The following is a 21,776-nucleotide window of genomic DNA, read 5'->3' as shown; positions in this document are numbered from 1 at the left end:
CTGGGGTGGAGTGATTCGGGATGAAGCTGGTGAAGTGATGCTGGCCCGTGCTGGCCGGAGAGAGCACGTCATTGACCTGTTTTTTTTTTGCGGAAGCAATTGCCATGCCTGAAGCTATCTCAATGGCTGCCGACATTGGTGCTCTCCGGGTGACCTTTGAGACAGACTCACAGCTCCTGTTCGAAGCACTGGACTTCACCAAGGTGGACTCCTCACCGTATGCGGCCATCATTGAAGACACTAAATTCCAGCTGAAATGTGGTTTTCTCAGCACTCTATAAGTGTTTATCGTTGTAGTGCAAATACTATAGCACACGAATTAGCTAAAGTTGGTCGTTTATGTTCGCCGAATGACAGCATTGGCTGGAACTCTATTGTACCGCCCGCAGTGGATGTTTGTGTTTCGGGTGACTTGCTCGTGCATCATTAAGTTATAAAGCTTTGCTTTACCCTAAAAAAAGCATGCTCCCTACTGGGTGGACCCATTGTAGCCAACAATGTAGCGAGTGGGTTCAGTGCAACACCTCAGGTATAGAGCGAGCGGGCCGGCACATTAAAGTAGGACTAGTTGTAGGTACCCCTAAATTGTAGGTACGCTCTGCTATGATTTTCTTCGTTTTTAAAGTTTTTTGTTTTCTTCTTCTTTAATCTTTGGTTCTTTTGATTATTCGATGGTTTTCCTTGTCTTTTTTTTTGCAAATGTAAAGCATCATTCATCAACCAGGAGCATTACAGTCTAGCTTACATAAGGCTAAGATATGTTCAGGTGCAAGTGCATGACTAACACGGTTCAAACCTCTTCTAACATGTGTTAATTCATGTTGTCGTCCCAAGCTCAGCATATGTTTTGCTTCCTCCATGATTGCCGCGGCTGGTAATCTATCAACTTCTATGCCCTTGAGCATGCTCAATGCAATGCTGCAGTCCGTCTCCAAGATGAAAGGTAGCATGCTCCACTCAAGTGTGAGTGAAATCCCTTCCCGACAAGCAGCGACTTTTGCCTCCAGCGCGCTTGCACATGATGACAAATAGCTGCAAGATGCAAATATCACCTCTCCCTCGGAATTACGAAGAATCATACCAGCAGCTCATGTCTTGTCCGCTTCCACGAAGGCACAATCAACGTTCAGTTTGCACCATCCCGCCGGCAGTGCTCTCCATCTCTCCGGGGGCCTTGGGTTGTCAGAAAGGGAAATGTTGTCTTGTTGTTTCCTCTTCGCCTGACCATAGTTGACCACCATCTTCCCTTTAGCAATGTCCGCATTTGGATGTTGTTTAATGCATAACAGCGAGTCCATGTAGCTCGAGAGGAATCACCGAGATGCTTCAGTAGGTGGCGCCGGCTTATTGTGGGTAATCTCATTATGTACAATGCCATATTCACCATACTGTCATGAGCAGCGGAAGGCGCTCCTGCTCGTTGCACCATTCCAATAGGTGCAACGACCACCGGTACCGTATTAGAAACGGTGTCCAGCTTTGGCATGCTCCAGGACTCCTCCATGGCATGCTAAAGATCTTTGGCTCTTGGGCATCTGCAGAAGACATGGTACGTGTCCTCTCGTTCCACACCACACAAAGGGCAAATATCAGTATCAGGTATATTTCTTCTAGCCAAATTGGCCATAGTAGCTAGTGCGTTTTTGACCACTCGCCAAGCCAGTACGCGTATCTATGGGGGAGCAGGGCACCCCTATAACATGTCCCAGATGGCTCTGGTGTCATACGGTATCCTACTCATTGCACATATAGATGTGTGGTTTTTCTCGTCGAGGGCCAACTTGTACGCGCTTCTTACGCTGAAGATCCCACGGGCGTCTGGCGCCCATGCGATGATGTCCTCCATCAGCCGTGGGCTCAGTTTTATCTGGCTTATCTCGTTGACGTAAAGAGGCATAAAGTGAGCGCGGAGCAGCCCCTGGTCCCAGCGACCCTGGGCGCCGATCAGTTGTGCCACTCTCCTGAGGCGACAATTGGCGGGGTTTGTGATCACCCGGTAGGAAGGTGGCCGAGCCACCCACGGGTCTCGCCGTATTCTGACGCTTTCCCCATTGCCAATGCACCAAATCAGACCCTTCTTGAGAAGGCCGAGGCCATGATGGACTACATGCCATGTAGAGGATGTGTTACCTGCAAAAATGGTATCCACTAGAGAGCCGTTAGGGTAATATTTAGCTTTGAGCACTCTCGCACAAAGCAAGTCCGGCTTTGTAAGTAGGTGCCAAGCTTGTCTTGCAAGCAATGCTTGGTTGAACAGGCAGAAATCTCTAAATCCCAGCCTTCCTCTGCTCTTTGGTTCTGTTATCTTGTCCCATGCGACCCACTGAGCTTTCCTTTTGCCTTTCCTTTCCCCCCACCAAAAGTTTCCGACCAAGCTCATAAGATCATCACAAACTGAATATGGCAGCTTAAAAACACCCATTATGTAAGTTGGAAGGGCCTGACCAACTGATTTTATCATTGTCTCCTTGCCCGCCATTGATAGGGTGTCACCCCAAAGCACGATTCTCTTTCGCAATCGTTCTTGCAAGTTCTAAAACCTGCCCTTATGCATACGGCCATCCGGTGTAGGGAGACCCAAGTATTTCTCTTCAAAACTTTCACCTTGGATTTCCAAAACAGCACATACCTCTTGTTTGTCCACATCTGCACAACACTCACCAAACTGAATTGAACACTTTTGTGGATTAATGAGTTGGCCAGTAGGGCTAGCATATGTGGCTATGATTTCCTTGATATGAAGATCTTGGTCATGGTTAGCTTTGAAAAATAAAAGTGTGTCATCCGCAAATAAAAGGTGAGATATACCCGGCACGCTGGTGCACACTTTCACTGAATCAATCACATGCATCTCCATAGCCTGTCTGAGAAGCGCAGAGAGACCATCAACCACAAGCAGAAACAAGAACGGGGACAAAGGGTCACCTTAGCGAAGCTCACGCGACGGTACAAACGAATCCAAGATAGCTCCATTGAGTTTAACCGAATATCTCACCATGGTAACACAAGTCATGATCCACTGTACCCATTGGTGAGCGAAGCCCATCTTTTGCATCGCTTGTCGCAGGAAACCCTAATCCACTCTATCATAGGCCTTAGACAGGTGTAATTTATAAGCACAAAAATTCCTCTCCTGATTCTTCTCATGTTGCATGTAATGGAGACACTCGAAGGCCAATAATGCATTATCCATGATTAATCTTCCCGGCACAAACGCACTCTGCTCTGGTGAAATAATATCATCCAAAATAGGCCTCAATCTGTTAACCAAGCACTTGGCAACAATCTTATACTCATCTAAAATCGGAGTATATGACATTGCATAGACTAATTGGCCGAAAATCAGTAAGTCGGACTGGATCTTTAACTTTAGGACTTAAAACAATTACCGTATCATTGACACCGGGAGGCATATGTCTAGATAGAAAAAATTCTTGTACCGCCTTCACAAATTTCTCCTTCAACACTGCCCAATTGAGCTAGAAAAAACAGGCTGGAAAACCATCTTTTCCAGGTGCCTTTAATGGCCCAATCTGAAAAAGACTGCCTGAAATCTCCTTTTCCGTAAAAGGCGCACGCAACTTTTCATTCATTGTTGTGGTTACTCTTGGCTCAAAAAGATTTAAGACCGGTGAAGGATCAAGTTGTTCATCTTTAGTGAAAAGGTTTTGGAAATATGTCGTTACCATGTTCCCCATGATTGTATGGTCAGTATGGCTGTTACCTGCATCATCTACCAGTTGACGCACCTTATTTTTGGGCTCTCCACACGGCCTTCCGATGGAAGAATTTAGTGTTCCAATCACCATCATGAAAGCCAATCGATTCGAGAGCGCTGCAGCCACATGAGATCTTCCCTGTACAGTAGCTCATTCATATGATCCTCAACCTTTTCACAACTTGATGCTTCACCGGTCTTAAGTCTTTTTCTATATAACTTCCGTTTCCTTTGTGTTTACTAGTTTTCTTTGTCATTCTGTGCTTTTTACTGTTTATTTATTTTCTGTCTAATTTTCTTTCTTTTACTTTTGGTTTCATTCTTTTTCCTGTTCTTAATAATTTTTTCTTGTCCTTCTTTTTCCAACCATTTTCCTTGTTTCCTTCTTAAATTTTTATTCTTTTTCTTTGATATTCTTCATTTCTCTTTCTTTTTCACCACTTTTCTCTTTTTCTTTGGGCTTTTCTTTCTTTTTACATATTTTTATTTATGGTTTTCTTCAGGTTTTGTTCGGTTTTAAAACCTTTTTGATAGATTTTTGATGTGTTGTTTGTATTGTTTTTCTCGGTTTCCTATGTATTTTTTTCATGTACATGTGACCATTATTTCTATTGGTGTTGCACATTTTAATAATATAAAACTAAAATTTTTAAATTAATTTTTCTGATGTCTACATTTTTCATATACATCAAGAAAATGCTTTATACATGTTTAGTAGTTTTAAAGTACACGATTAACACTTTCTAGATATATGTTTTTGATAAAAAAATTATAAGATATTGTATTTACTTTTGTATACATCAGGAACATTTTCCATGTACATGTTTAACTTTTTTTGACGATGGACATGTTTGACATTTTGAAGTATATGTTTAGCATTTTTTGTTTTATGTTTAATGAATATAAAATTAATGCACATTGTACATTTTCCATATGTATTAAAAACATTTCTTGTTCAAGTTTAAAATTATTGGAATACATGATTAGCATTTTTTGAAACATGATGAACATTTTATAAAATTTATATTTTAATGTCCAATTTTCTACTCCACCTTCTAAATTATCCATATACACCAGGACAATTTTTCGTACATGTTTAATATTTTTTAAATAGAGGATTAACATATTTTTAAAACATTCTGTTTAATGCTTAAAATGCTAAAAAATTATCAACGAGTATTTTCACGCACACTATAGTTTTTTTTATATATTAGGAATATTTTTTATACATCTTTAGCATTTCTAAAATATATGATTAACATTTTCTTGATACATGATAATTTTTTCAAAAAACTACTCCTTCTGATCTGAACTAATTAACGCAGAGTGGGTACCAATTTTATGTTTTAGTGTTCAACTTTTTAATACACGACCTTTATTTTTCGTATACATCAGGAACAATTTTTTATACCGGTTTAACATTTTTTAAATAGATGATTGACATTTTTCTTCAAACATTTTGTGTTAGATGACTACTTTTTCATACACATTGTACATTTTTGTATATATTAGGAATATATTTTCATACATTTAAAATTTTATAAATATATGATTTATAACTTTGTACATGATTAATATTTTTTACAGAACTACCAAAACAATAATATATTTAACTATACATATGTATTAAAAAGAAAACCCATAAAAACAAAGAAAGAAAGGGGCTTGTACCAGCAGTTTTCAATCATTCACCATTGAGGTGCAGAGCATCAAATCTAGCCACTGAGACAAGTATGCTTTTGTTAAAAAAAACTGAGTTGTGCAACTTTTATAAACTAATTGTGGCTTGTCTGGCCCATGGACACGCGCGCTGCACGGGCGAGATTTCATTCCACCTCTCGTGAGTTGATATATAGTCGCGCCCTATTTGCCACCCATGGGCAGCATATAAGAACCACGGTGATGTGTGTGTGTCAAACAAAGGATACGTCACACAAGGACACTTCCTACTGGGCCAGCCCATTGTAGGCAGTGGTATGCTGTAGCAGGCAGAACACTGTAGCAACACTGCATTGTAGCGAGTCATTTTTGAAACAAAATTACATTTTTATAAATAAGCTAATATATTTTTGAAACAATAATTAATTTTGAAATTTTCTAACACTAATGAAAATTGCAAAGGTTGATTAGGGCTAGATATATTTTTTGAAAAATACAATTTTGTTTTGTGAAATTTCCCGAGCATTTTATGTTTCTGAAAAAAATTTGGAAACTACTTTTCTAAATAACAAATAATTTTGTAAAACAAGTTTCGCATATTATTGATTTTTTCAAAAAAAAACAAAGATTTTAGTGAATCTCTAAGCTTTTTCTGAAATTTTGAAAAATATTTGAAATTAAAAATATTTTAAAATTTCAAAATTGTATTTTAGAAGAAAATAATGTTGAAAAAAAGCTCCTAAGGAAATTGATAAAAGAAACGGCATGGAAAAAATATAAAAAAGGAGATTTTGCGGACAATTATTTTTGAACAAATAGAAAAACCCGAAGGAACCTGAACCAGTACGTCTGCTATCGCTAAATAGGCCAGCCCATTATGACATCCTTTCCCTGTGTGTTTTGTGGACAAATTTCCACATTGAGCCGTAAATGGGGATTACAAGGTAATAACTAAGGCGTGTATTCTTCCATGTTCGGTTTTCATCGGGTCTTCAAATTTCTTCGAACAAATAGACTCGAAATGTATGACTTAATCCCTCCGTGATAAATATAAGAGCATTTACATCACTAAAGTAGAGAACTAAACGCTCTTATATTTCTTTATAGAGGTATACTAAACAAATAACTTGTCCCTTTAAAAAAACTCAGCTAGCATGAGTGTGTTCCACTAAATGGTCCAAATCTCGTCCAACAGTGATCCAACGCATCACATTATTAGTCGGGTTTTTGTGAGTTTAGATTTAACTAGACATTCACCCCTTTGATTGATGACACCTCATGCTTTCCGCTCTTACTTTCTCGGTTGGTAACAAATCCATAGTGATACTACCTATCTTGTTTATCTATACATGTGTGGGTTCAATATATCTGGAATCTATCTTCCTAATTTTTCACCGTCCATCTCTCCACCTCGTGGTATTTTTTTTATTTTGTGAAGGCAATATATTTCTGAATGTATCACCTTCTTCGACCATTCTCTTATGCGCTAACGAGGTAGACTTGCCAAGGGGTCGTAGAACTTCAATAAGCCACGCATCATGACCACTTCTCAATCCAAAAGTTTTAAAGGCCATGGCCTTTAAAACTTTTGGATTGAGAAGTGGTCATGATGGCCTTTAAAACTTTTGGATTGAGAAGTGCTCATGATGCGTGGCTTATCCATCATGTTCCTTTGTTGGCTTTTATTTCATCACATGATGGTTAGTATTTGGAGAGAGAACACACCCAAGGTCGCTTTTTTCTCCTCCTGGGCCGTACGCGCGTGCGGCTCCGGAGGCCCCCGAAGACCTAGCACAGAAGGCCGCCGGATCTCCTCCCCCGGCCGCTGTCGTCGCCAGTGCCGGCGGTGGCGGCCACGCCCGGCCGTCGAAGGCGGCGGTGAAGGAAATATGCCCTAGAGGCAATAATAAAGTTATTATTTATTTCCTCATATCATGATAAATGTTTATTATTCATGCTAGAATTGTATTAACCGGAAACATGATACATGTGTGAATACATAGACAAACATATAGTCACTAGTATGCCTCTACTTGACTAGCTCGTTAATCAAAGATGGTTATGTTTCCTAACCATAGACATGTGTTGTCATTTGATTAATGGGATCACATCATTAGGAGAATGATGTGATTGACATGACCCATTCCGTTAGCCTAGCACTTGATCGTTTAGTATATTGCTATTGCTTTCTTCATGACTTATACATGTTCCTGTAACTATGAGAATTATGCAACTCCCGTTTACCGGAGGAACACTTTGGGTACTACCAAACGTAACGTAACTGGGTGATTATAAAGGAGTACTACAGGTGTCTCCGAAGGTACATGTTGAGTTGGCGTATTCCGAGATTAGGTTTTGTCACTCCGATTGTCGGAGAGGTATCTCTTGGCCCTCTCGGTAATGCACATCATTATAAGCCTTGCAAGCAATGTGACCAAATGAGTTGGTTACAGGATGATGCATTACGGAATGAGTAAAGAGACTTGCCGGTAACGAGATTGAACTAGGTATTGGATACCGACGATCAAATCTCGGGCAAGTAACATACCGATGACAAAGGGAACAACATATGTTATTATGCGGTTTGACCGATAAAGATCTTCGTAGAATATGTAGGAACCAATATGGGCATCCAGGTTCCGCTATTGGTTATTGACCGAGAATAGTTCTAGGTCATGTCTACATAGTTCTCGAACCCGTAGGGTCCGCACGCTTAACGTTACAATGACAGTTTTATTATGAGTTTATAAGTTTTGATGTATCGAAGTTTGTTTGGAGTTCCGGATGTGATCACGGACATGACGAGGAGTCTTGAAATGGTCGAGACATAAAGATTGATATATTGGAAACCTATGTTTGGACATCGGAAAGGTTCCGGGTGAAATCGGGATTTTACCGGAACACCGGGGGGTTACCGGAACCCTCCCGGGGGTTAATGGGCCTTAGTGGGCCATGAGGGAGAAGAGGAGGGCCGGCCAGGGCAGGCCGCACGCCCCCTCCCCCCTTAGTCTGAATAGGACAAGGAAGGGGGGGCGGCGCCCCCCTTTCCTCTTTCCCCTCCCACCTTTCCTTCTCCATCAAGGCAAGAGGGGGGAGTCCTACTCCCGGTGGGAGTAGGACTCCTCCAGGCGCACCCCAAGGGGGCCGGCCGCACCTCCCCCTCCCTCCTTTATATACGGGGGCAGGGGGCACCCCATAACACATAAGTTGATCTACGGATCGTTCCTTAGCCATGTGTGGTGCCCCCCTCCACCATATTCCACCTCGGTTATATCGTTGCGGAGTTTAGGCGAAGCCCTGCGCCGGTAGAACATCATCATCGTCACCACGCCGTCGTGCTGACGGAACTCATCCCCGAAGCTTTGCTGGATCGGAGCCCGGGGATTGTCATCGAGCTGAACGTGTGCTGAACTCGGAGGTGCCGTACGTTCGGTACTTGGATCGGTCAGGTCGTGAAGACGTACGACTACATCAACCGCGTTGTGCTAACGCTTCCGCTTACGGTCTACGAGGGTACGTGGACAACACTCTCCCCTCTCGTTGCTATGCCATCACCATGATCTTGCGTGTGCGTAGGAATTTTTTTTGAAATTACTACGTTCCCCAACATTGGCATCCGAGCCTAGGTTTTATGCGTTGATGTTATATGCACGAGTAGAACACAAGTGAGTTGTGGGCGATACAAGTCATACTGCTTACCAGCATGTCATACTTTGGTTCGGCGGTATTGTGAGATGAAGCGGCTCAGACCGACATTACGCGTACGCTTACGCGAGACTGGTTTCACCATTACGAGCACTCGTGCTTAAAGGTGGTTGGCGGGTGTCTGTCTCTCTCACTTTAGCTGAATCGAGTGTGGCTACGCCCGGTCCTTGCGAAGGTTAAAACAGCACCAACTAGACGAACTATCGTTGTGGTTTTTATGCGTAGGTAAGAACGGTTCTTGCTAAAGCCCGTAGCAGCCATGTAAAATTTGCAACAACAAAGTAGAGGACGTCTAAGTTGTTTTTGCAGGGCATGTTGTGATGTGATATGGTCAAGACGTGATGCTATAATATGCAAGGGATGAACAAGACTATTCCCGAGCTCTTCGCGATGCTAAAAGCCATGGAGGTAGAAATCAAGAAGGAGCATCAAGTGTTGATGGTTAACAAGACCACCAGTTTCAAGAAAAAGGGCAAAGGGAAGAAGAAGGGAAACTTTGAAAAGAACAGCAAGCAAGTTGCTGCTCAAGAGAAGAAACTCAAGTCTGGACCTAAGCCTAAAACTGAGTGCTTCTACTGCAAGCAGACTGGACACTGGAAGCGGAACTGCCCCAAGTATTTGGCGGATAAGAAGGATGGCAAAGTGAACAAAGGTATATGTGATATACATGTTATTGATGTGTACCTTACTAATGCTCGCAGTAGCACCTGGGTATTTGATACTGGTTCTGTTGCTAATATTTGCAACTCGAAACAGGGACTACGGATTAAGCGAAGATTGGCTAAGGACGAGGTGACGATGCGCGTGGGAAATGGTTCCAAAGTCGATGTGATCGCGGTCGGCACGCTACCTCTACATCTACCATCGGGATTAGTTTTAGACATAAATAATTGTTATTTGATGCCAGCGTTGAGCATGAACATTATATCTGGATCTTGTTTGATGCGAGACGGTTATTCATTTAAATCAGAGAATAATGGTTGTTCTATTTATATGAGTAATATCTTTTATGGTCATGCACCCTTGAAGAGAGGTCTATTTTTATTGAATCTCGATAGTGGTGATACACATATTCATAGTGTTGAAACCAAAAGATGCAGAGTTGATAATGATAGTGCAACTTATTTGTGGCACTGCCATTTAGGTCATAACGGTATAAAGCGCATGAAGAAACTCCATACTGATGGGCTTTTGGAATCACTTGATTATGAATCACTTGGTACTTGCGAACCGTGCCTCATGGGCAAGATGACTAAAACGCCGTTCTCCGGAACTATGGAGCGAGCAACTGATTTGTTGGAAATCATACATACTGATGTTTGTGGTCCAATGAATGTTGAGGCTCGCGGCGGATATCGTTATTTTCTCACCTTCACATATGATTTGAGCAGATATGGGTATATCTACTTGATGAAACACAAGTCTGAAGCATTTGAAAAGTTCAAAGAATTTCAGAGTGAAGTAGAAAATCATCGTAACAGGAAAATAAAATTTCTACGATCTGATCGTGGAGGAGAATATTTGAGTTACGAGTTTGGTCTACACTTGAAACAACACGGAATAGTTTCGCAACTCGCGCCACCTGAAACACCACAACGAAATGGTGTTTCCGAACGTCGTAATCGTACTTTACTAGATATGGTGCGATCTATGACGTCTCTTACTGATTTACCGCTATCGTTTTGGGGTTATGCTTTAGAGACGACCGCATTCACGTTAAATAGGGCACCATCAAAATCCGTTAAGACGACGCCTTATGAACTGTGGTTTGGCAAGAAACCAAAGTTGTCGTTTCTTAAAGTTTGGGGCTGCGATGCTTATGTGAAGAAACTTCAACCAGATAAGCTCGAACTCAAATCGGAGAAATGTGTCTTCATAGGATACCCAAAAGAGACTATTGGGTACACCTTCTATCACAGATCTAAGGGCAAGATTTTCGTTGCTAAAATCGGATCCTTTCTAGAGAAGGAGTTTCTCTCGAAAGAAGTGAGTGGGAGGAAAGTAGAACTTGATGAGATAACTGTATCTACTTCCTTATTGGAAAGTAGTTCATCACAAGAACCGGTTCCTGTGACAACTACACCAATTAGTGTGGAAGCTAATGATATTGATCATGAAACTTCAGATCAAGTTTCTACTGAACCTCGTAGGTCTACCAGAATAAGATCCGCACCAGACTGGTACGGTAATCCAATTTTGGAAGTCATGTTGCTTGACCATGATGAACCTACGAACTATGAGGAAGCGATGATGAGCCCAGATTCCGCAAAATGGCTAGAGGCCATGAAATCTGAGATGGGATCCATGTATGAAAACAAAGTATGGACTTTGGTTGACTTGCCCGATGATCGGCAAGCCATTGAGAATAAATGGATTTTTAAGAAGAAGACTGACGCTGATGGTAATATAACTGTCTTTAAAGCTCGACTTGTTGCGAAAGGTTTTCGACAAGTTCAAGGGGTTGACTACGATGAGACTTTCTCACCCGTAGCGATGCTTAAGTCTGTCCTAATCATGTTAGCTATTGCTGCATTTCATAATTATGAAATTTGGCAAATGGATGTCAAAACTGCATTCTTGAATGGATTTCTGGAAGAAGAGTTGTATATGATGCAGCCAGAAGGTTTTGTAGATCCAAAAGGTGCTAACAAAGTGTGCAAGCTCCAGCATTCCATTTATGGACTGGTGCAAGCATCTCAGAGTTGGAATAAACGCTTTGATAGTGTGATCAAAGCATATGGTTTTATACAGACTTTTGGAGAAGCCTGTATTTACAAGAAAGTGAGTGGGAACTCTGTAGCATTTCTGATATTATATGTAGATGACATATTATTAATTGGAAATGATATAGAATTTCTGGATAGCATAAAGGGATACTTGAATAAAAGTTTTTCAATGAAAGACCTCGGTGAAGCTGCTTACATATTGGGCATCAAGATCTATAGAGATAGATCAAGACGCTTAATAGGACTTTCACAAAGCACATACCTTGATAAAATTTTGAAAAAGTTCAAAATGGATCAGGCAAAGAAAGGGTTCTTGTCCGTACTACAAGGTGTGAAGTTGAGTCAAACTCAATGCCCGACCACAACAGAAGATAGAGAGAAAAATGAAAGATGTTCCCTATGCTTCAGCCATAGGCTCTATCATGTATGCAATGATGTGTACCAGACCTGACGTATGCTTAGCAATAAGCTTGGCAGGAAGGTACCAAAGCAATCCAGTAGTGGATCACTGGACAGCGGTGAAGAACATCCTGAAATACCTGAAAAGGACTAAGGATATGTTTCTCGTATATGGAGATGACAAAGAGCTAGTCGTAAATGGTTACGTCGATGCAAGTTTTGACACTGATCCGGACGATTCTAAATCGCAAACCGGATACATATTTTTATTAAACGGTGGAGATGTAAGTTGGTGCAGTTCTAAACAAAGCGTCGTGGCGGGATCTACATGTGAAGCGGAGTACATAGCTGCTTCGGAAGTAGCAAATGAAGGAGTCTGGATGAAGGAGTTCATTACCGATCTAGGTGTTATACCTAGTGCATCGGGACCAATGAAGATCTTCTGTGACAATACTGGTGCAATTGCCTTGGCAAAGGAATCCAGATTTCACAAGAGGACCAAGCACATCAAGAGACGCTTTAATTCCATCCGGGACCAAGTCCAAGTGGGAGACATAGAGATTTGCAAGATACATACGGATCTGAATGTTGCAGACCCATTGACTAAGCCTCTCTCACGAGCAAAACATGATCAGCACCAAGACTCCATGGGTGTTAGAATCATTACTATGTAATCTAGATTATTGACTCTAGTGCAAGTGGGAGACTGAAGGAAATATGCCCTAGAGGCAATAATAAAGTTATTATTTATTTCCTCATATCATGATAAATGTTTATTATTCATGCTAGAATTGTATTAACCGGAAACATGATACATGTGTGAATACATAGACAAACATATAGTCACTAGTATGCCTCTACTTGACTAGCTCGTTAATCAAAGATGGTTATGTTTCCTAACCATAGACATGTGTTGTCATTTGATTAATGGGATCACATCATTAGGAGAATGATGTGATTGACATGACCCATTCCGTTAGCCTAGCACTTGATCGTTTAGTATATTGCTATTGCTTTCTTCATGACTTATACATGTTCCTGTAACTATGAGAATTATGCAACTCCCGTTTACCGGAGGAACACTTTGGGTACTACCAAACATCACAACGTAACTGGGTGATTATAAAGGAGTACTACAGGTGTCTCCGAAGGTACATGTTGAGTTGGCGTATTTCGAGATTAGGTTTTGTCACTCCGATTGTCGGAGAGGTATCTCTGGGCTCTCTCGGTAATGCACATCATTATAAGCCTTGCAAGCAATGTGACCAAATGAGTTGGTTATGGGATGATGCATTACGGAACGAGTAAAGAGACTTGCCGGTAACGAGATTGAACTAGGTATTGGATACCGACGATCAAATCTCGGGCAAGTAACATACCGATACAAAGGGAACAACGTATGTTGTTATGCGGTTTGACCGATAAAGATCTTCGTAGAATATGTAGGAACCAATATGGGCATCCAGGTTCCGCTATTGGTTATTGACCGAGAATAGTTCTAGGTCATGTCTACATAGTTCTCGAACCCGTAGGGTCCGCACGCTTAACGTTACGATGACAGTTTTATTATGAGTTTATAAGTTTTGATGTATCGAAGTTTGTCCGGAGTTCCGGATGTGATCACGGACATGACGAGGAGTCTCGAAATGGTCGAGACATAAAGATTGATATATTGGAAGCCTATGTTTGGACATCGGAAAGGTTCCGGGTGAAATCGGGATTTTACCGGAACACCGGGGGGTTACCGGAACCCTCCCGGGGGTTAATGGGCCTTAGTGGGCCATGAGGGAGAAGAGGAGGGCCGGCCAGGGCAGGCCGCGCTTCCCCTCTCCCTTAGTCCGAATAGGACAAGGAAGGGGGGGGCGGCGCCCCCCTTTCCTCTTTCCCCTCCCCCCTTTCCTTCTCCACCAAGGCAAGAGGGGGGAGTCCTACTCCCGGTGGGAGTAGGACTCCTCCAGGCGCACCCCAAGGGGGCCGGCCGCACCTCCCCCTCCCTCCTTTATATACGGGGGCAGGGGGCACCCCATAACACACAAGTTGATCTATGGATCGTTCCTTAGCCGTGTGCGGTGCCCCCCTCCACCATATTCCACCTCGGTCATATCGTCGCGGAGTTTAGGCGAAGCCCTGCGCCGGTAGAACATCATCATCGTCACCACGCCGTCGTGCTGACGGAACTCATCCCCGAAGCTTTGCTGGATCAGAGCCCGGGGATCGTCATCGAGCTGAACGTGTGCTGAACTCGGAGGTGCCGTACGTTCGGTACTTGGATCGGTCGGATCGTGAAGACGTACGACTACATCAACCGCATTGTGCTAACGCTTCTGCTTACGGTCTACGAGGGTACGTGGACAACACTCTCCCCTCTCGTTGTTATGCCATCACCATGATCTTGCGTGTGCGTAGGAATTTTTTTTGAAATTACTACGTTCCCCAACAGGCGGGTGCTGGCGGCGCCCCCGACGAACCTCTTCGCGCGGAGCAGGTCGTCTTCGGGTCTGCCTTGGAAGCGGGGTGGCCGGCGGCGCAGATCTTGGTGGTGCCCGACAGCGCACGGCGGGGAGCGTGGTGGAGCGGTGGCGATGTGGAGCAAGGCGAGGGTGGATGCAGAGAGGCGATGGAGGTCGGGGTGCTGGCGCTAGTGGGTGGCAGCGGCGCAAGCCCTCTGCCATGGAGGTGGCGGCGCTGTGGAGGCCCAGCCAGGTAGGGTTCCTGGCGGGCAGCGGGCGGCCGGCCGTCTCTGTGTGGTGGGCGGGCGGTGATGCCCCCAGAGGCGTTGGCGCTGGAGCGGTGGATGGAGGTGCGGTGCGGGTCAGATCCAGATCCAGTCTCGATTTGGGCCTGAAGCTGGTTCCTTCGCGTGGCAGTCCACTGGTATGGGTGAAGGTCGTCGTGGTGGTCCTGGCCCCTGCACGGCGTGGTTGGTGACTGCGGTTCCTCGTCTGAGTTGTTGGTGGTTGTGGTGGCGCGCTCTCTCGGCAGTGCTGGTGTGGGAGGACCCAGCTGCGCAGCTTCATCGACAGGTTGCTGCAGTGACGGTGGTGTGAGGCTTCATGGATCGGCTGCCCCAAACCTCGGAGGTGTGGATATGTGCAACATTACGGATGAAAATCCTGTCCGGCTTTGGTCGGGCCGGCGACGACGGCGCCTATGGGTGTCGTTTCCTTCCTTGAGGCGTCGCCGAGTGTGTTGCCATGTCCTAGCTTTCTTGGTGTTGGCCGTTGTCTCCGGGCGAAAGCCTTGAATCAGGGCAGGATTGGCACGATGGCGGCGTCTTCGACGTCGTTCCTCTGTTGGGAGCATTGTGTCGGGAGACATGGCATGGAGTCCTGTGTTGCGCTACTCCGGTGCTCGCCGCTGCCCACGATTGTTCTTCTTCGGCGCAATGTACGGTCGTCGCGGGTGAATCCAAGATGGTGCCTTCTTCGAGTCGATCGAGTCCAGCCATCCTCTTGCCACCTTCCTTTTGGCATGAAGGGGGGATGGTGCGTCGATAAGGGAAGCTTGGCAGGAGCTACTGTTCTTCGGAGGTGACCGAGTCACTCGAGACGCGGCGAGGTTTTTCATTTTTGGGCAAGCTCCTTGCTTTGTAGTTGTGCGGTTGTTGGTGGCTGTCTTTGGACTAGCCGGATGTGGAGTGTGTGCTACACTCGCAGTTCACAGCAAATGGTAGTCGTCTTGTACTTTCAATTCTCTTCTTCTATAAAGCTATGGTACACAATTTGCGTACTCTCAAAAAAAAATCATCACATGATTGTGGTGGTGTGGGTCGCAAAGCTTAAAACCCTTTTTTATAGTCTTTTTCCAATGTGTTGTTTGTATCGTTTTCCTCAGTTTTTATTTACTTTTTTCATGTACATGTGAATCATTATTTCTATACATGTTAAACATTTCTAAAATATAAAATTTACTTTTTCTAAATAAACGATTTTGATGTCTACATTTATGTGTACATCAGGAACAATTCTAATAGTTCTTCAATACATGCTTAACATTTTTAATAGTTTGATCGCAACTTTTTCATGGACATTAAATATTTTGTATACATCATAAACAATTTTCTTATAGATGTTTAACATTTTCAAATACATGGTTAACCTTTTTAAAAAAAATTATGTTTACTGAGAACGTTTTTCATACATTTTGTACATTTTCCATATATATCAGAAACATTTTTATACAAGTTTAAGATTCTGTACATATATTACTAGCATTTTTGTTGTACATGATAAACATTTATAACTTTATGTTTTAATGTTCCATTTTTAACCCACGTTCTACATTGAAAATATACATCAGGAACAATTTTTATACAAGTTTATTAATCTTTAAAAATATATGATAGAACATTTTTACAAACATTTTGTGTTTGATGACTACTTTTTTTCTTACACATTGTAGTTTTCTTGTATATATCAGGAATATTTTTTGTTACATTTTTAGATTATTTGAAATATATGATAAACATTTTCTTGATACATGATCAACATTTTTTGTAGAACTACTCCATCCATTCTGACTTAATTGGCGCAGAGTGAGTACCAAATTTTATGTTTTGTTGTTTAATGTTTTTGATACACGCTGTATAATTTTCATATATATCAGGAACAATTTTTTATATAGGTTTAATATTTTTAAATAGATAGATTAAGATTTTTTTCAAACATTTTGTGCTTGATGACCACTTTTTCATACACATTGTATACTTTTTTTGTATATATCAGGAACATTTTTTTAATACATTTTAAAAATTTACAAATATGTGATTAACATTTTTTTGATACATGATACATGCTTTTTTTATGGAACTACAAACACAATAATTGATTTAACTTCATATATATATTAAAAGTAAAACCAGATAAACCAGAAAAGATAAGGGCTTGCTCCAGGAGGTTGTGACCATGCGCCGTTGTGGTCAAGAGCAACAAATCTATCCACTGATACGGGTGTGCTTTTGTTGAAAAACCTTAGTTGTGCAACTTGTGTAAACTCACTGTGGCTTGTCTGGCCCATGGAGCCGCGCGCTGCACGGGCGAGAGTTCGTTCCACCTCACGTGAAGCGATATATAGTTGCGCCCTATTTGTCACCCGTGAGCGGCATATATAGGATGCACGGTGACGTGTGTGTGTCAATCGAAAGTTGCTTCCCACAGGCATGTTTCCTACTGGGGCGGGCCATGGCATCCAGTAGTGCGCTGTAGCGAGCAGCACACTATAGCAACCCTGCTTTGTAGCTAGTCTTAAAAAAAGTCCTATTTTAAAAAAAATAAAAATATAGTTTTTATGGAAAGATAATAGTGTTTTGAAAAGATGATCAGTTATTGAAATTTCTAGACATTACCGAAAAAATGCAAAGCTATTTAGGAGTGCAAATATTTTTTGAAAAGTTCATTCTTTTGAAAATTCCCAAACATTTAAAATTTCTGAACAAAATTATAAAATAGATTTTTTTTCAAAATTTAAAAGTACTTTTTAAAATACAAAAAATATCGAAATTATTGTTTTTTCTAAAAACAAACATTTTTTAAATCTAAACATTTTGTAAAATTCCGAATCATATTCAAAATCACAAATAGTTTTTAAAATTCCAAAAAATTCAAAATAAATCCTTTTAGAAAAAGAAAACCCGATGGAAATCGACAAAAGAAACAACAGGGGAAATAAAATACAAAAAAGGGGACCTGAACCACTATGTTTGCTACCGCTAAATGGCTCGGCCGATTATGACATCCTTTGCTTGTGTGTCTTGCCAATAAATTTCCACACTGAGCCGCAAATGGGGATTACCACAGTAATAACATGCCACCAGCCACAACTAGGGTTTATGTAGGGAATTCTTACTAGTTGTATTGAATGGATCCGTCGGCTTTGAAGGCGAGTACTCTTCAGATTCCGGTTTTCATCAGGTCTTTAAATTTCTTTGAACAAATAGACTCGAAATTTATGAATTGCTAAAGAAATAACTTGTCCCTTTTCTAAATGTACTCTGATAGGCACGTGTGCGTTCCATTAAACGGTCCAAGTCATCGTCCAACTGTGATCCAATGCATCACATTATTAGTAGGGTTTTTGTGAATTTGGATTTAACTAGACATTTACCCCTTTGATCGATGACACCTCATTCCTATGTGATCTGGAATCTATCTTCGTATTTTTTTGTCCATCTCTCCAGCTCATGGTATTTTTGATTTTATGAAGGCAATATATTTTAAAATGTGTCACCTTTTTTACCATTATCTTATGCGTCAACGAGGTAGACCTGCTAAGGGGTCACAAAACTTTGATAAGCCACACATCATGGCCACTTCTCAGTCCAGAACCTTTTTAAGGCCATGGTGTTTCCTTTATTGGCTTTTATTTTTAGCGCATGATTTGTGGTGGTGTGGGCCGCAAAGCTTCAATAAGCCGCGCATCATGGTTGCTTCTAAATCTAGAACCTTCAAAGACATAGAAGTTTCTTTTGTTGGATTTACCGCATCACAATGAATGTGGTGGTGCGGGTTGCAAAGCTTCAATAAGCCACACATCATGGTCGCTTCTCAATCTAGAACCTTCAAAGACATAGAAGTTTCTTTTGTTGGATTTACCGCATCACAATGAATGTGGTGGTGCGGGTTGCAAAGCTTCAATAAGACACACATCATGGTCGCTTCTCGATCTAGAACCTTCAAAGGCATTGATGTTTCCTCTGTTGGATTTTTCTCATCACAATGAATGTGGTGGTAAGTGCCGCAAATCTTCGATGAGACACACATCATGGTCGTCCATGATGTTTTTTTGTTGGCTCTATCACATCGCAATGAATGTGTGAGCATGGAATACAGATAAATCACTATTTTTTGATGCATAATTCAAACACCAAAGACACCAAGGCGTTAAAAAAGCTAACTCTATGACCAAGGGCCACTTCCATGCTTTGCCTTTCACGTATGGGTATGGTAGTCAAAAACTCTCTGGATGCATCACAAGGCACTCGATCCCTTGAGATGAGTGAGAATCTCAATGTTCTCCGTGGAAGAACAATAAAGGGTACAACGACACATCAACGAGACATAGAAACATGTGGGTCTTTTCGTCGTAGTATTCCCACTTGCCCATGCATATACATTTATTAGATCAGAATGCAAGTTTCATTGCCTCCTCCATGACATATGTGTTATTACTTACCAAGTTATGTTTAATTTTTATTCAGTAGGAAAAAAACTTGAAGAGAGAGAGAGAGAGAGAGAGAGAGAGAGGGGCACTGTTCACCGGCGACTCATGTCCCCCTGATGGGCTCGTGACTGTTGCCGAGTAGGCAGGCGGCGAGGTCTCACATACGAACCATGTTTGTTGTAGGCTTAAGTCATAATCATTAAGGTTTTATCCAGAGAGTTCAGGGACATCTTCTAACACGCCTCCACCACCATCAGCAACATTGTTTCCGGTCTTCCTTTTTGGTCGTGGCTTTGACACTCATCGTAATCTTGGCATGACTACCTCTCCTTTTGTGGGCTTTCGCACCCATACTGTTTCCTAAATTTTGACAGCAAAATTCAGGCCGACAAACCCCACCCCCACCCACATGTTGTTTGTGTAAAAAAAATCCTTCATTCCATGGCAAAGTTTGGTTTTTTTGTTAAGAATAACAAAATTTCAAGGCAGGATGGATGAGACCACCTGACTGTTGTTTCTATGGGTGGAATCGTGTACTTGGGTGGATGAGACCACTTGACTGTTGTTTCTATGCCGTTGATAAGCAGTGGATCGCAGTACAAATTTGGTGGGAGGTCCCTCTCGGATGGAGCTAGCATGCGTTTGCTCCACTCGAGCTAGCTCAGTTGAGCTAGAGTGCTTATCAACACGTACTGTAAAAGCCAATCAGGCACATGCTCCTGCTCCTGCACATCAAATCCAAACTTCGGTTTTTTTTGCGGGTAAATCCAGACTTCAGTTCAGCGTTTGAGAAGACAATATACAGTCTAAAAAGGAAAATTCTGAAAGCAGAAAGAAAGACGGTTTTATTTTATTTTTCTAGATGGATGGCGGCCAAAATTGAAATATGTAGAGTGGAAGTTTAAGTAACAATAAATAATAATCATGAGAGTGTGAGCATAATTTTGTTTTCGAAGGAGATTGCAAGCGAGTAGTTTTTCTTAGAGAGAGGTGCGAGTTTTTCTTTTTCTTTTTGGGTGGAAGAGTGTGTGTGAGTGAGCAGCTGATTGAAGATAATATCGTTGATACAGTAGAATGCACCAATAGTCCTGTTGATTTACAGGCCGAGCCAAGCCAGTCTCATCTCACGACGTGGCCAACTACTATTTGGCGCCCTGAGCGCTGGTTACAGGCTAATTCCCCATCCGGCCCATACACCCCTACACACTTAAGAAAAAGTGGGCATCGCGAGTCAAACACAGGACCTCTTCCTTCAGTTTGAATAGCAGTTTCGCTCAGAAATTTTTTGAGTCGCAGTAACCAACTAGGACACCTCAACGGGTGTACCTATTAACTTTATTTTTGCTTTTTATTCCGTTCACAGTTCACCAGTTTGTTTTCCGGCAGTTCTTATTCTGTTTTTCCTTGTTCTTCTTTCTTTTGCTTTTTTAAAATGCATGGACTTTTTGAAAATTCAAATCTTTCTTCAAATTCGTGAACTTATTCTTGAAAATCCACAAAGTTTTTTTCAAATGGATGTTTTTTCAAAATTGATGAACTTTTTGAAAATTAGTCAAAATTTTCAAAAAAAATCAATGAACTTTTTTACAAACTGGTGAACTTATCTTCAAAATCAGTGAAATTTTCTTCAAAATCAATGATTTTTTTTATCAAAACCATGATTTTTTTTCTCAAATTCACAAACTTTTATTCGTGAAAATTGAAAAAAGTCCATAGATTTTGAAAACTGTTGGCCATGTAGTACGGTAGTTTTTTTTTCTTTGAGGCAAGCAGTACACTAGGTCGTACTGTAGCGTTTTTTCTAGGGAAAGGACGTACTTTAGGTAACAATAACGAACGAAAGAAAAACCAACGAACAGGAGGAAGCTAGCATGCACGAGAGGGAGGTGTCACTATTGGGTTGCGGCGGGCAAACAAAGCTAGCGAGCGCCGGCTATCCTTTTCGGCGCCTGAACTCTCCATGACTTGTCACCAGTCGCACGCAGATGGGCTATTCGTGAGCCAATTCTTACCAGTCATAGCGAACAAATCGGTCGGCCTGTAAAGCGAGCTATAAATTAAAATTTCGGTTTCAGTTTCCCATCGAGTCATGATTATTCTCCTAAAAAGACTTAATAACCTTTATGAATTGCCAAAGAAACAAATCAGACATTTTCTCAAAAAGAAGAAGAAAAATGGACTCAAACATAAAAGCACAAATATGTTCCGCTGAACCGTCAAAATCATCGTACACCTATAATCCAATGCCTCATGTTATTAGTCGGGCTCTTATGAATTTAAATTTAATTAGTCATTTACCTGTTTCATCAATGTCCCCCCGTGCTTTCCGCTCTCATTTCTTATGCCCGTTAGAAAAAGCTAGACTAGTGATCTTTGTTTATCTATACATTACATATGTGGGTTCTACATTA

Source organism: Triticum aestivum, chromosome 6B (assembly GCF_018294505.1).
Source record: "Triticum aestivum cultivar Chinese Spring chromosome 6B, IWGSC CS RefSeq v2.1, whole genome shotgun sequence".
NCBI classification, from domain to species: Eukaryota; Viridiplantae; Streptophyta; class Magnoliopsida; order Poales; family Poaceae; genus Triticum; species Triticum aestivum.
The sequence above is the reverse complement of the archived record's forward strand: the minus strand, read 5'-3'. Positions refer to the sequence as shown.